This window comes from Rhinolophus ferrumequinum, chromosome 9, assembly GCF_004115265.2.
Source record: "Rhinolophus ferrumequinum isolate MPI-CBG mRhiFer1 chromosome 9, mRhiFer1_v1.p, whole genome shotgun sequence".
In the NCBI taxonomy this organism is placed as follows: Eukaryota; Metazoa; Chordata; class Mammalia; order Chiroptera; family Rhinolophidae; genus Rhinolophus; species Rhinolophus ferrumequinum.
Window position 1 is genome coordinate 5,081,130 of NC_046292.1, and position 15,037 is coordinate 5,096,166.

Consider the following 15,037-nt stretch of genomic DNA (forward strand, 5'->3'; position numbering starts at 1 on the left):
CTTGAGGACCTGATGGCCAGGTTGGGGCTAACAGAAACCACTTTGAGCCAGTTTAAGAAAATAAAGTGTATCGGAAAGATGAGGGATAGCTTCCAGAATCTGCTGAACTGTGCAGGAGCAGAAACCAGAGCCCCTCGGGGAACATGAGTGACAGGAATTCACACCCTCCCTCTGACCTCTGACCCCTGCCTTTCAGTGACTTGACTCCCCACCTAATCTCTCTCTCTCTCTCTCTCTCTCTCTCTCTCTCTCTCTCTCTCTCTCTCTCTCCCTCTCCCCCTCTCTCCCTCTCCTTCTCTCTCTCTTTTTCTCTCTCCCTGTCTTCCTCGCCTCCTTTCCTCCCCTTCACTCTCGCTTCTCTTATGTCTGTCTGTCTCTCCATCTCACTCTCATTTCCATAGTTTCTTGCCTTGCCATCTCTCTGTCCATATATATCATTCTTTTTTCTCTTGGCAAAAACTGGTTTTCTTTTCCACATCTATTTGGCCAAACATACCCCCCACTGCCAAATTTACTTTTCTCAGGTTTTAAGCGAACAGCTGAGACACGTCACATCATCTTCAAATCCAGTTTGCAGATTCCTGGGACAGAGGGTCCGAGTGGCCCAGCTCAGCTAGGCTTTTGCTGAACTCCCCTGCAGGAGGGTACCTAGGACAGCTATTTGCAAAAGAGAGGCCTGTGGCCCCAACAAACATCCCAAATGGAGTACAATATGGCAAGAGCCAATCTACTTATACCCAGAAAGCCTACTTTCAGAACTATCCCCTAAGTAATACAACTGGAGCAAAACATTACCTGAAAGCATCGTCTGCAGCCTTATCTCTAGTGGCAAAGACATTAAATCAAAGGTTGCAAACTCAAATGCATATAGGAATCGAGGTGATAATGTAAATGAGAGTGGCAGGCCTAGTGAGTGACCATAGGGAGTGGTGGGGACTGCAGCAAAATGGAGAGTCCATGGTCTTTCTGAAAGTAGAACACAGCTACTAGCTGCCAAGCTAGAATGTTAGGAATCTGAATTTTAAGGGTCATCCATGATTGCTTTTGGCAACTAATTCAAAGTGAAAAACAGTAACTACAAAAAAGGGCTATGTATTTCAAACAAGACATATCCATGAGCCATGATTCAACCTACAGGCACCCAACTTTGGCCTAAATGCCCCAAATCAGTGCATAAATTAGTAGATTATAGAGCTTATCAACATGTAGTTTTTGTAATGAAAATGCTAAGCGATTATAGAAAACTTGGGCATAGAATAACGTTAAAGGATTAGAATATAAGGTGATTGACACTATGGGAAAATAAAAGTGTGGACAAGAACTGGTGTGTAATATTCTCAATTCAAAACAGTTGTGTTAGGGTGAGGCGATTTTTTTTCTTTTAAAATATGTGTGAGCACGTACACACTGTGTGTGTATCTGTGTGTATGTGTGTATATGTGCGTGTATGTATATGTGTGCATATGTGTGTATGTGTGCATGTGATTGTGTGGGGGCGTGCATGTGTGTATGTGTGTATATGTGTGCATATGTGTGTGTGTATGTGGGGGCGTGCATGCGTATGTATGTGTGGATATATGTGCATATGTGTGTGCGTGTGTGTGGAGGCGTGCTCTTATATGTGTGTGTGTGTTTGGGTGTGGAGGCGTGCACTTGTGTGTGTATGTGTGCATATGTGTGTGTGTATATGTGGGGGGCGTGCATGTGTGTGTATGTGTGTATGTGTGTATATATGTGCATATATGTGTATGTGTGTGTATGTGTCTGTGCGTGTGTTTGTGTGTGGGGGCGTGCACTTGTGTGTGTGTGTGTGTGTGTTGTGTGTGTGTGTGTAACAAACTCACGAAGTAGTCTGCTGTGAGGAACCAGGCAGGCTGAGCTTTGGGGGTGGTTGGTGCCCTGAGAATGGTGCAGAGAAAGGCGGGGGAGCGTCAGACTGCTGCTCTCCTGTGGAAGAGGCTGTCTGCCAAGCTTTGTCACTCTCTGGTGACTCAGGGGAACTTCTGACAGTTATTAGTGATGATTTTACAGCATGGCCTAATTAAGTTATTACTAAAGGCTTACGCTCAAATGAAAATTAGCTCCTTTCCTTCAACAGACCATCAATGACAATGTCACCTTGTCCCAGAAATGTACCGAGCATGTCATCACTCAGTTCTACCAATCCTCGCGTTCCGCAGTGTCCCGCTTATGTCACAACACACATGAACAATGACCACTTTTCGTCTGAGGTGGGATCCTTCGTTGTTTGCAAATTACCTTTTAAACACGAGGGGTATTTGTGTGTGTGTGAGATGAAGATGCGAACAGTTAATAGGACGTATGTTGGGGGACTTGTGCCCATGCAGCACCAGTGTCCATTGGATAAGTAAAAGTCGCAACCTCTTTTTAGTCTTTGTGTTGAAGCTGGTCTAAGTCCACCCTCTCTGCTGCCATCTGTACCGTTTGACGTGTGGGCATAACTTCCGAATTTACCATTTACAGCAACAGGCCTCAGTTCTGAGGCTCCCCGAGGAGGAATTGATAGGCAATGACTTTCAAGCGCCTGAAGTCTGTCCCGTACTTTCTTTTTTTTTTAAAGATTTTATTGGGGAAGGGGAACAGGACTTTACTGGGGAACAGTGTGCACTTCCAGGACTTTTTTCCAAGTCAAGTTGTTGTCCTTTCAGTCTTAGTTGTGGAGGGTGCATCTCAGCTCCAGGTCCAGTCGCCGTTGCTAGTTGCAGGGGGAGCAGCCCACCATCCCTTGCGGGAGGCGAACCAGCAACCTTGTGGTTGAGAGGACGCGCTCCAACCAACTGAGCCATCCAGGATCTCAGTGGCAGCTCAGCTCAAGGTGCCGTGTTCAATCTTAGTTGCAGGGGGCACTGCCCACCATCCCTTGTGGTAATCAAGGAGTCCAATCGGCAGCCTTGCGGTCGAGAGCCCACGCTCCAACCAACTGAGCCATCTGCCACCCCAGAGCTGAGCGGCAGCTCATTGACTTCATTCTAGTTGCGGAGGGTGCAGCTCGCTGGCCCATGTGGGAATCGAACTGGCAGCCCTGTTGCCCAGAGCTCGCGCTCTAACCAACTGAGCCACCACCTGTCCGCCCTGTCCAGTACTTTCTTGGTGACAAATGATCTCCTAATTCAGGGCGACCTATCAGCAGCGCGTTGCTGCCCTTCAACTACGGCAATGCTTGTGCCATTTTTTTTAGGCAGACCCAGGCCCATGGAAGTCCAGGACTCGGTACAGCTCACCTTCAGACAATGAGACTTTCTCAGACGTCATCAGGGTCCACTTTTATATCTGTTAGTATTAAAATTATGGGTATGGGCTCTCAGATATGGAGTTAATTTATATTAATTAAAACTTTTTAGTTTAGCCTAATCTATGGTAATTATAGGTTTCGTTTGTATTTGTTTATATATCAGATAACCATTTCGTGTAAATGGTGACTGAATGCCTCTCTTGTCAGTTGCACTGTAGCACTAAACTGTGGGACTCATAGGCCCCCCCAGGAGAATCAAGGGGACTTCACTGGAGAGGGGGCCAAGGAACAGGAGGGGGAACAGCCTGAGCCAAGGCCCAGAGGACATGCCCAGTGTGTCTGCAAAAGGATGGGCACAGCTTGGTAGGATGAGAGAGATAGGCAGGGCTAGATCACATCGCCAAGGTAAGGAATTTGGATTTTTGTCTTTTAGTAGCAATGAGAAGACAATGGAGGGTTTTAAACAGAGTCATGTTATTCCAATCTAATGCATCCGGTGGTGATAAGTGACGAAGGACTAAGTCAACTCAGGAGTGTGGGTTATACAAGGGAGGAGCTATTTATATGAGAGGTCAGCATAGGAGGAAATGAGGAGAGTACCATGTGACAATCAGAGCAAAGAGCATTCCAGGCAGAGGGAATGACAAGTGCAAAGGCCCTGGGGTAGGATTGGGCTATGCCTGTTTGAGCAATACCCAGGAGGTCAGCATGGCTCAAGCAGGGTGATCCAGGGGGAGAGGAGTGGGAGTTGAGGACAGAAAGCTGGTAAAGGGACAGATCTAGGTTCCTGATGGCTATTTTAAGGACTTTCTGTTTTAAAGTGAGTAGGATAGGAGGCCATTTGGAGAAAGGTATGGCATACTGTGAATTATGTTTTAAAAGGCTCACTCTGGCAACTGCAAAGAGTACCCTGTCCACTGGCCCATGTGGGAATCGAACTGGCAGCCTTCGGAATTAGGAGCATGGAGCTCTAACCTCCTGAGCCACCGGGCCGGCCCGGCTTGGCACTTTATAAGTGGAGAAATAATGATGTCAACATTTATGCAGGTGTCCTGGGCTCTGTGCATTGTGGGCAGCACGTGCCCAAGTCTCCGGGTGGGAGAGATGGAGCTATGGCAACATCCCTGCTCCTCAGATGGCAGAGGGAGGCTGCTCGAGGTCAGGAAGCCTGCCCAGGTTCCCGCAGCTGGTCTGCGCTGGGTCCGCCATAGGGGACCCAGGTGTGGCGGGGCTGTTCGTTTCGCTGCATTTGACTTTCCTCGCATGCCCCTGACATTGTTGGAAGGTGGGAGGTGTACGACTGATCCCTTTCCAGGGTAGCCCTGTGTGCTCAGGGGATCCCTGCACCACATGGGTGCCAGAGAGGACTGGCCTGTGGAACTGGACCAGTGGGGCTCACCTACCCCCTCCCTAACATGGGGATGACCCCACGAGAAAATGGCTACATGCCTTGTGATAAGACTGCTGTTCAATAGGCCTAGATCTTTGTAAAGTGCTTTGCAAAACAAATCCATACATTTGCCTTGAAAAGGTCACATTTCTCTGGGACCTTGTGGGCAGGTGAGCTGCTGCTTCTCCTTCGGGCATCGTTTTTCTAGCAGAGAATGTCTGTTTCCATCCTTGTGACCTAGAAAGCCACGTCACCAGGAAGGATGAGCTGCCAAAGCAACGACACCCCAGGTCTGGATTTCATCCACCAGGGGATGCGTCACACGTTCCAAATGACGGTGGCAAAGGAAGGGTGACGGAGAAATATCTGCTCTATTTATTGATTTGATTCATCCAATTACATAGGAAGCTCATTTAGGAGAGGTTCAAGGGAATGATTCAAATGTCACCTGGATGAGACCCAAGGGGATTCAGCCAGCATTTTTGTCATATTTCTGCTACTAGAGGAGACTTTTAGCTAACGAATATTAATTGCCACTGAGAGCTGAGTGTGAAGTTAAATGGAGATGAAAAGTTCCAGTGTGGCTGTGCCGTGGGTGATGGATCTGTGAGGACAGCCGCAGTTGAGCTGAGCAGAGCGAGCTGGGTAATTTTATTTAATGATTATTATTTCTATTTCCCTTCCTTAACTCATAGGTGATGGAAGGTTAGGTTACATCCTTGATACTTCTACTGCATTTCAAATTTAACCGTCAAAAACAAATTGTGCATAGTGCCTCAGAGTCACACACGTATTGCAGTGTTCAGGTGAAAAAACCCTCTTGTCCCCTGAACAGTAACGCATCTTTGACTTCCAAAGTTCTCCTTATGCTTCACACCATGGGAACTGTGAGGTGACTCAGTAGGTAAGGAGGAACTGAAAGGACTTAAAGGGTGTGAGCTGGGTGATTGGGGTAGGAGGGGCCGGTCCAAGGAAGCAGGGCTTTGCTCTGGATTGGACGCTGTCAGGAAGCACAGGCGACCCTATGCTTGGGTATCTTAGTGCTCATCCAGAAGGCAGGAAGAACCGTGTGAGGTGAAACCCATAACAGGGAAAGCAGCCATGTCTCATCGGCTAGGGGATGGTGGATGTTGTCTGTGGTTCAAACAATGTTCTTGTTGTCTGAGCAGACCTGATTATGGAGGGCGCTTGTCTTTGTGCTGGTCCAGCGGGCACACAAGGGTGCTTTTGTCTGGGGTGTTCCGCGAGATCGTCGGTGTTCCACAGGAGAACCCCAAGGACCACCGTCAGGGGCTGCGTTCCTCTTACCATTCATCCATGTGCTTATTTGTCAAACACGTAATATGGTATGCTTTCTCTGTGACGGACACTCGGTGAGTTACAAGCAGGACCTCATTTCATCAAATGTTCCCTTAGGACCCTCCCTCACCTCCCATGCCCCCTCACCGTGCTCTGGCTTTTCTCCACGGCCCTCTGACATGCTCTGGGCTGGTTTACTTGTGGTTTATTTGGTGTCTGTAAGCGCCATAAGGGCAGGGCTGTCTGGATCCCCTTCGCCTGGAACACAGCAGGCGCTCAGTAAATAAGTGCTGACAATGCTGACCATTAATTAAATAATTTATCTGTAGGATACATACATGCCTGGCAAAATCACCCACGGTTTTCTGTAGTAGAATGTTCCAAAGTCCTGATTCCCATTACCCACCGACCCACCCATCCATCCAACCATCCACCCACTCTGTGCATCCATCTACCCTCCATTCATCCATCCACCATCCATCTGCTCACCATCCATCCATCCATCCATCCATCCATCCATTTATCCAGCCAGCCAGCCATCCACCCACCTACAGCTTTCATCCGTTTGTACGTAATTTTCATTCGGAAAGTGAACATTTTTAAAAAGTTTCTCACAGGTGAGTTTTCCTTTCCTGTTTCATGCTTGTCTGTGTGTCTCCGCATCCTTGGCAGTCACTGTGTTTCCATAGCGCCGCTTTGTCAGATGTTTGGTTAACGAATACCTTGGCTGGCCCCTGGGTCTGGGAGGCAGTTCCCAGCCCCAGCCTGGGCTTCACTCGGGCCTCGCAAAGTACGAGGTCCTGCTGCCCTGGAAGTGCAGGAGATGGCCTATCATAGGGTGACCTCGGGGGTAAGGTGGAAAGGGGCGACTTGGGGTCCGCACAGAGGCTCCACCGTCCCGCCGCCTACTCTCCTGGGCCAGGGTTGGGGAGGGGACCGCTCGTGGCGAGGGGCGGCCGAGCCAGGAGCGGTGAGGCGGGGCGGTCAAGGCTAAGGCTGTGCGGGGTCGGGCTTGGTGTGGAGTGGTTCGTCGAGGGCGTGGCACAGGTGGGAGAGGGCGTGGCAAGGTGGAAGAGGGCGGGGCCGAGGCAGGAAGGGGGGAAATGGGCGTGGCCTTGGTGGGAGTGTGAGGGCGGTGCCTAGTCAAGACTGGGCGGGACCTAATGCAGTGTGGGCAGAGCCGGGAGGGGTGAGATGGGGCGTGGCGAGGAGACTCAAGGTGGGGCTTATCTGGCCAGGCTCCGGTAGGTGCGGCTAGAGTTGGAGCCTCAGGCTGGGGGCGTAGCTTCGGAGTCCTGGACCGGTGGGGCCCTAGCGGGCCCTGTTTCTTGCTCCATCCCTAGAATTAAGGGCTCTTTTGTGCCCTTCGGATGTTACCTGCACAACGTCTGCCCCAAGTTACAAGGTATCACAGGAATCCATGTGTAAATCTGAGTACCACCTGCGGGCCCCCTGCGTTAGGACTTGGGCGTGGGGAAGCTCAAACACTAAGTGCTTCCTGCCCACACAGAATCTCCTGGGACCTCAGAGACTTGCAAGGCTCTGCCCTTTCCTGTAGTCCAGGTCCCTCGTCATCGTCGTTCGCTCCAAACCCATCTCCTCCCAGGGTGAGGGATCAGATGACACTTTGCCCCAACTGAGGCAAATGATTAATATTTATCTAATTGGAACAAAGAAAGTATTTTACCATTTCTAGATAGCCCTCTCCAGTCAGACGGGATGCTTAAGATAGAGTTCAAGCCAGTGTTACTTTTAAATAACCCACATGTGTAAATAGAACAGATATTATTTTGAATGTTAATTCATAGGGTGCAAACCCATGCTAGATCAGTCAATGTTAGACTGGATTTAGGGTTGTGAACTGTCATATACTGGAATTTCTGAAACAAAAGAAATGGGTTCTACTAGGTTTTCATTACATCCGTTTTTAACTCCACAGTTTTATCATAAATTAATGTTTTAAAGAATTAAATCAATATTATTTAGAAAGCTAATTCTGAGACCCATACTGGATTTTATAATAGAAGCTAAGTGTTGTCACAATTGTACTCTGTGGCTCTTATAATCAAAGGTAAATGTAAGTGGATTAATTTCACAGTTGGAATTACAGGGGGATGTATTTTTACCTTAGTAAAGAATGTTTTTGGGGGGTCAATATTGGGTAACTGTTTTTCCAGGGCCCATCACCTCCAAGTCAAGTCTTTGTCCTCAATCTAGTTGTGGAGGGCACAGCTCAGCTCCAAGTCTGGTTGCTGTTTTCAATCTTTAGTTGCAGTGGGCACAGCCCACCATCCCATGTGGGAATTGAACTGGCAACTTTGTTGTTGAGAGCTCTGGCTCTAACCAACTGAGCCATCTGGCCGCCCCTTAAAGAATTTTTATACGTGGCGTTTAGTTGTAGTTTTTGCATCTTATTAAAGTTTTTGAGTCATTATATAGGAATAAAAATTCTTTTTAAGAAATTGCTAAAGAAAATTGTATGCTTTTGCTTTTTGGTAAAGGCATTGTTAAAATGTAATTTAAAACTATTTAGTAGTTACAGAACATTCCCATTTATGAAGTGCTGAGAAATGTTTGTTCTTAATGATCTGTATCATTTGATGGACTTATATCGTCACACGTAATTGGCCATAGCTGCAGGCCAATTAATGGTCATCCATGGTGGCAAGACTTGTGTATGCAATACTTCCCTTAACAAATACACATCAAACTAAGCTACAGTGTCTAAAGCAAAGTGATGTTACAACAATAATATTATAACAATATAAAAATTTGTTTTCAATGTATTGTTGAATTTGGTTTGCTAATGTTTTGTTGAGGATTTTTGCATCTATGTTCATTTGGGATATAGGCCTACAGTTTTCTCTTTTTTTGTAATTGTCAGGTTTTGGAATCAGGGTAATGATGCCCTGGTGAAATGAGCTTGGGAGTCTTCCCTCCTCTTAGATTTTTTTGGAATAGTTTGAGGAGAATAGGTGTTAATTCTTTTTTGAATGTTTGGTAAAATTCACCTGTGAAGCCATCTGGTCCGGGACTTTTGTTTGTTGGGAGCTTGTTGATTATTGATTGGATTTTGATGGTAGTAATTGGTCTGTTCCAATTTTCTGTTTCTTCTTGAGTCAGCCTTGGAAGATTGTATGCTTCTAGGAATTTATCCGTTTCCTCCAGATTGTCCAATTTGTTGGAGTATAATTGCTCATAGTAATTCTTAAATTTTTTGTATTTCTGTAGTGTCTGTTGTCACTTCTCCTCTTTCATTTCTGATTCTGTTTATTTGGGTCCTTTCTTTTTTTCTTGATGAGTCTGGTTAAAGGTTTGTTGATTTTATCTTCTCAAGAAAAAAACAGTTCTTGGTTTCATTGTTCTTTTGTATTCTTTTTTTAGTCTCTATTTCATTTATTTTTGCTCTGATCTTTATTATTTCCTTCCGTGTACTCACTTTGGGCTTTTCACCCCTTGTTATATTTCTTGTTCTGAAGTCTACTTTGTCTGTATCCATCGAGCTACTTCAGTTTCTTTTGACTAGCATTTTTACAGTATATCTTCTTTCATACTTCTGCTTTTAACCTATCTCTCATTATATTTAAAGTGGCTTTCTTTAAATATAACATATATTTGGGTCTTGTGTTTTTAATCACATCTGACAATCTTTGTCTCTTAATTGGTGTATTTAGGTCATTGACATTTAATGTAGTTATTGATATAGTTGGATTTTGACCTTCAGTTCATATTTTGTTTTTTGTTTGCTCCCACTATTGTTTGTTCCTGGTCTCCCTTTCCTACATTCCTTTTTTTATTTGAATGTTTTTAGTATTTCATTTTCATTTATCTATTTTTTTGTCCATATCTCTTAGTATTGCTTTATAGTGGTTGCAATATGGATTATAAAATACATATCTAACTTTTCACACTCTATTTAGATTTAATATTTTACCAATTCAGATAAAATGTACAAACCTTATAAGCATATAAATCATTTTACCCTCAACCTTATGTTATAGTTGTCCTATGTATTACACCGATATTCATTGAAAATCTACCAGACAATGCTGTAATTTTTTTCTTTCAGCAGTAAACATATTTTAAAGGACTTTTAAAAATAGTCCTTTATATTTAATCAGATATGTCCATTTCTATTGTTCTTTCTTCATTCCTAAAATGTCAGTTTTCCCTCTGGTATTACTTCCATTTGGTCTGCAGAACTGCATTTAGTATTTATTTTTCAGCAAGTCTGATGGTAACAAATTCTCTTATTTTGAGAATGTCTTTATTTTGCTGTCATTCCCAAAAAACATTTTCATAGAATATAGAATGTTGTTCTACTGTTTTTTGTCCTCCATAGTTTCTGGTGAAAAATTGACAGTAATTCCAATAATTTTTTTCTCTATGTAATGTGTCACTTTTATCTGGCTGCTTTCAAGATCTTTCCTTTATCTTTGGTTTTTCACAAGTTTTTTACGACATATCTGGGCCTGATTTTCTTTTAGTTTATCCTGTTTGATGGTTCACTGAGCTTCTTGAATCTGTAGATTTGTGCCTTTGACCAAATGTGAGGATTTTTTTTTCTTTTGGTTATTATTTCTTTTAATATTTTTCTGCACCAATCTCTTTCTCGGACCCCAATGGCACAAATATAGACATTTTGATGTTGTTCCAGAGATCCCTGAAGCTCTGTTCAATTGTTTTTAATCGTGTTCTCTCTGTTCTTCAAACCAAATAATTTCCTTTGATTTATCTTCAAGTTCACTGAATCTTTCTTCTGTCAACTCCATTCTACTATTTTGTTTCAGACATAGTATTTTTCAGTTGTAAAATTTCCATTTCTTTTTTATAGTTTCTATTTTTCTGCTTAGAACTTCAGTCTTTCCATTCATTTGAAGTGTATTTACCTTTACGCATGGAGCATAGTTATAATAACCACAGTAAAGCCTTTGTTAATTTCAATATCTGGGTCAACTCAGAGCTGGCATCTGGTGATTTTCTTTTCCCTTGAAAATTGTTCACATTTTCCTGATTCTTTGTGTGCTGAACAATTTTTGACCTTTTGATGATTTTGTTGTGAGACTCTATACCTTCATAAAATCCTCTGGAGGATGCTGATTTGTTGTTTAGCAGGCAGACACCTGGGTAGGTTCCTCCCACAAGTTCTATTCTGCCTTTTGTGAGTGGAAGTTGTAGTGTCTCCTAAGTTTTAAAAATCTTTGCTGTGTTCCTTTATGTCTGTCTCATGCATGGGCTGCTCAGAGCTTAGCCTGGGATGTAGGCAGCTGTTTCTGTTAGTAGTTCAGTTCCCAAAGCCTTTGCTAGGTTGCTTTGGGTCTGTCTGCACGTGCACAGTTCAACGGCAAACTGAGGACTTGTGCCCATTCATACATAGAATTAGGAGAGCAACCGTTTTCCTGCTCTCTCCTCTCTATGATTCCTTGAACACTTTCTGGCTCCCGAGGTCCCTTTCTCAGTCCTCTGGCTAGAAATCCAGACCTTCTCTCTGAGTTACAGCTGCTCTCCCTGCCACCTGGTAGATCTTTGCTCTCGGGGAAGAACCTGGAGAGAAAGAAGTGGAAAAAAAAAAAAAATATATATATATATATATATGATCTTTCACACTGTGGTTTGTGAGAGCCCTTTTCTTGGTTCACTGGCCAAAACCATAGAACTGCAACAGTCTATGGCTGGGGATGCCCTCGGGTCAAAGCCAGGAGAAAAAAGAAGAAAAGCAACCAGAAACTCACCTCTCTCACCCCCACAGGTTGCCTCTTCAAGTCTGATTGCCCTCAGTCCACCTCTTATTGTTTACTTTTCAGAGTTCTCAAATTGTTGCTCTTTGTACTTTGATTTCTTCCCTTCAAGATAGGTTGTTTGTTAAGAGGGCTTAACAGTAGTGGAATGGAGACTGGGTCTACATAATAATCCTGTTGGGTTGAAAATGGATTTTTTCCTCCCTTTTTCTTCACAGATGCCTCAATGTCATATTTTGTGCAAATCCTCAAATAGTAACATTTGTGCTCAGAATACAAACGAGTGCACCACAGACATACTCACCTCTTTGGCTCAGTTTTAGGCCAACTTAGCAGGGATGCTCAAGAAAACACTTTCCTTACATGATCAGTTTTAAAAAAAAATAAGCCTGGAGAATGTGTCTGTTCTTTTGACCTTTGCAAGGTGAATCTCATGTTTATTCTGCATCCTCTATTTCCTCATTTCGTTGGCCTAAATATTTGGGGCAGTATACCTTAATCAATGGGGCGTGAATTGCATTTTAGGGAATAGCATTGTGCCTGCGTTCAAGTGTAATTGTATTAAAGCTCATTCTATTTCCCTTAAACACAGCCCCTGATCATATGTCAGGTCTGTATTAAAGTCCTTCCAGGGTCAGTGTTAGGGCTGGAGGTTCATTTCCCTAGTTCTCCCCAAACACAGGCCAGTTGTGTTAATTAGTCGAGGAGGCCAAAGTTTTTAATGGGAAAAACGGAGATATTGGTTTGAAACAAGAAATGTCAAGTTATAGCAGAGGAGTCTGACGGTTTCATTGAGCTGTAAGTTTCTAAGTGTGAGTAGGTCTTGTAGTTCAATCAAAGAATGTCCCCCAGTTTATCTATGTCTGAATTTTCATGTACACATTTGACCTAAGATGAGCCAAACCTGTTATAACAAATGGCTCAACTGATTGTGCTTTATTTATTCTCTTTCTTCCTCTTGTTTACCACTTAACAGAATGGCACACGTGAATGAGCATAATTCATAACCTGAGAGGCATTAGTTCTTTAAACGTCATTCCTTCCTAAGAATTGTAACTGATAAAACTTGGTGGGATTTGGAATATAGAGTTCAGTAGAGAATCATGGTGGAAGCTCAGGCTCTAGGGCCTGATGACTCACTAGCTGAGGGAGAAGGACAATTTCTTCATCTCTCTGGGCCACAGTTTTCTTCTCTGCAAAAGATAAGTGGTTCTTGTCATTAGTAGGATGAAAAGAGATGATATGAAAAAGTGCTTAGCGTGGTGTACAGTGTGGAGTGGGCACCAGTCAGTTTCAGCTCTTCATGTCCCCTAGATGGGGACACTGTCACCCTCATCACGGTTCAGTGACAGCACTGCTCTCTCTGGACGTGGGGGATGCTGGCCCTGACATGCGGAATAAGACGAACTCCTCGCGGCACACGCTGTGGGAAGACAGACGCATGAGCGGATCTTCACAATACTATTCGTCACGCAGCAGTAGGAGCCCGCGTGGGTCGGTTTGCTGTTCCCACAGTCTCAGCTGCTTTTCTCCTAGATTCTCTCCGGCTCCTTTGGCGCTTTGCTTTGGCCCTTTGGATATTTCGAGGACAGCAGTTCCATCTAAAATAAGGACTGCCATAGCATCTACCGTCCCTAAAAAGGAAATCCCTCCAAAGCTGTTGGTTTTCTGCATATTCCAGGCTTGGAATGAATACGGCTGACAGACTCAAGTATTATTCGATTTAGAAATAGTTAAAAATTATTCAACCAGTTTTCCTTTCTTTCCAGTGTCTCATTTTTTAACAAATCCTGCACCACCTCCAGGAACCCCAAAGCCCATACGTAACTATTGATAGAAAAGAACCCCCGGGAAACCCATCTGTAGCTACTCCGGTGGGCCAGTCCCACTGGGAACATAGCCTGCAGCTTTCTTGGATGTTCTATTTTGAAAGAAAAGTGGTTGTGTTTTTTTTTTTCTTGAAGACGTAGGGAAATCAGCAGCTTTTGCAGAAGAGAAACTGATGGCTACTTCCAGTGGCCAAATGAGGCATTACATCCTCAAGACGGGGGCATTAGCCCCGGAGCATAATTTGTGTGGCCGTTCAGCCCTGCTCTCACTTTCCGCTGCAGTTCTCTGGCTAATGCAGCCCTTGCATGAAGAGCAACTCTTCTAGGGTTGCATTTTTATCTGTTAGGAAAAAAAGAAAGTTCAAATCTGGCCATTCTTGTGTGCTGTCTGCTTGTACTTGCTTCTCTCTGCGTTGTCCCCATTCTTTACTGCCAAGTAGCGTCTGGCAGAATTCTGCCAGCATGATCGTGGCAATATCACAAACGTTGTCATGCTGTTTTTTTTTTTCCTAGTTCTTAAGAGATTCCACTATGGAATTAAGTTGCTGGAGTGGCCTTTTCCATCTGGGGCACCCTGCATTGGCCTTTCATGCAGGCAGCACCCCATAGCGTGTCTCTCTCCATGGCATAGGGTGTCACGTAGCAAGGTGTTTGTATCCAGAGGGATCTCTGCATCACATTTGGACCCAGGTGCGTATGTGTCATCTGGAGGCTAAAGCAGAGACTGAGGAAGCAGAAGGATGGAATTCTACCTAATGGTGAATGTGATCACACATAGCATCAAGTTTAAATCTTGATCAGCAGCAATAAATGCATTATTTTTTTAATAGCTGGAATTTAAAACAGGCTGCAAGTGAACTTGGGATATTCATCAATGATCATTTTTAAAAACCAAAGTCACTTAGATTGGTATTTTATGGGATTGACTTTGAATTAGGCTCAAAGGTAAAAATGATCTATCAGAGGAACAGTGGGTGGTCTCTTTCCAAAGCCTGAAGTACACTTGTGGAAAATGTTAAGAATTCTTGCCCTGGCTCTAGCCTACATGGCCTAAGATTTTTAGCGGATCACATGAGCTAAGTTAGAAAAACCCAGTTTCTTCCTTTCTATGTGGGGAAAAACCTAGTTCTTCCCTATTGTGTAAAAGTGTCCCCTGTTGTGACACTTCTGGTCACCAAGCAGTTCTCTGCGACGCCAGCTGGGTGTCCTACCATTTAACTCAATTCTGGCACCGTCTACCTGGAGGCAGCGTCAGATCCCACAGGTGAAGGGCTCCGTGCCCACGAGACTGCCCCTCCCCCACCTCAGGGGCCGATTGCAAGTCCAGGTTGTCACCTGTGCTTCTCACCCATTGGCTGTAAGTCAGAGGTGCCCGCGACCCCCTCCTCGGGTTCCATTAATTTGTTCGAGTGGCTCTCAGAACTCAGGGAAACACTTAGTTACATTTGTCAGTTTATTAAGGGCTGTGATGAAGGACACAGATGAACAGCCAGATGAAGAGACACATGCCGTGTTTCCCCGAAAATAA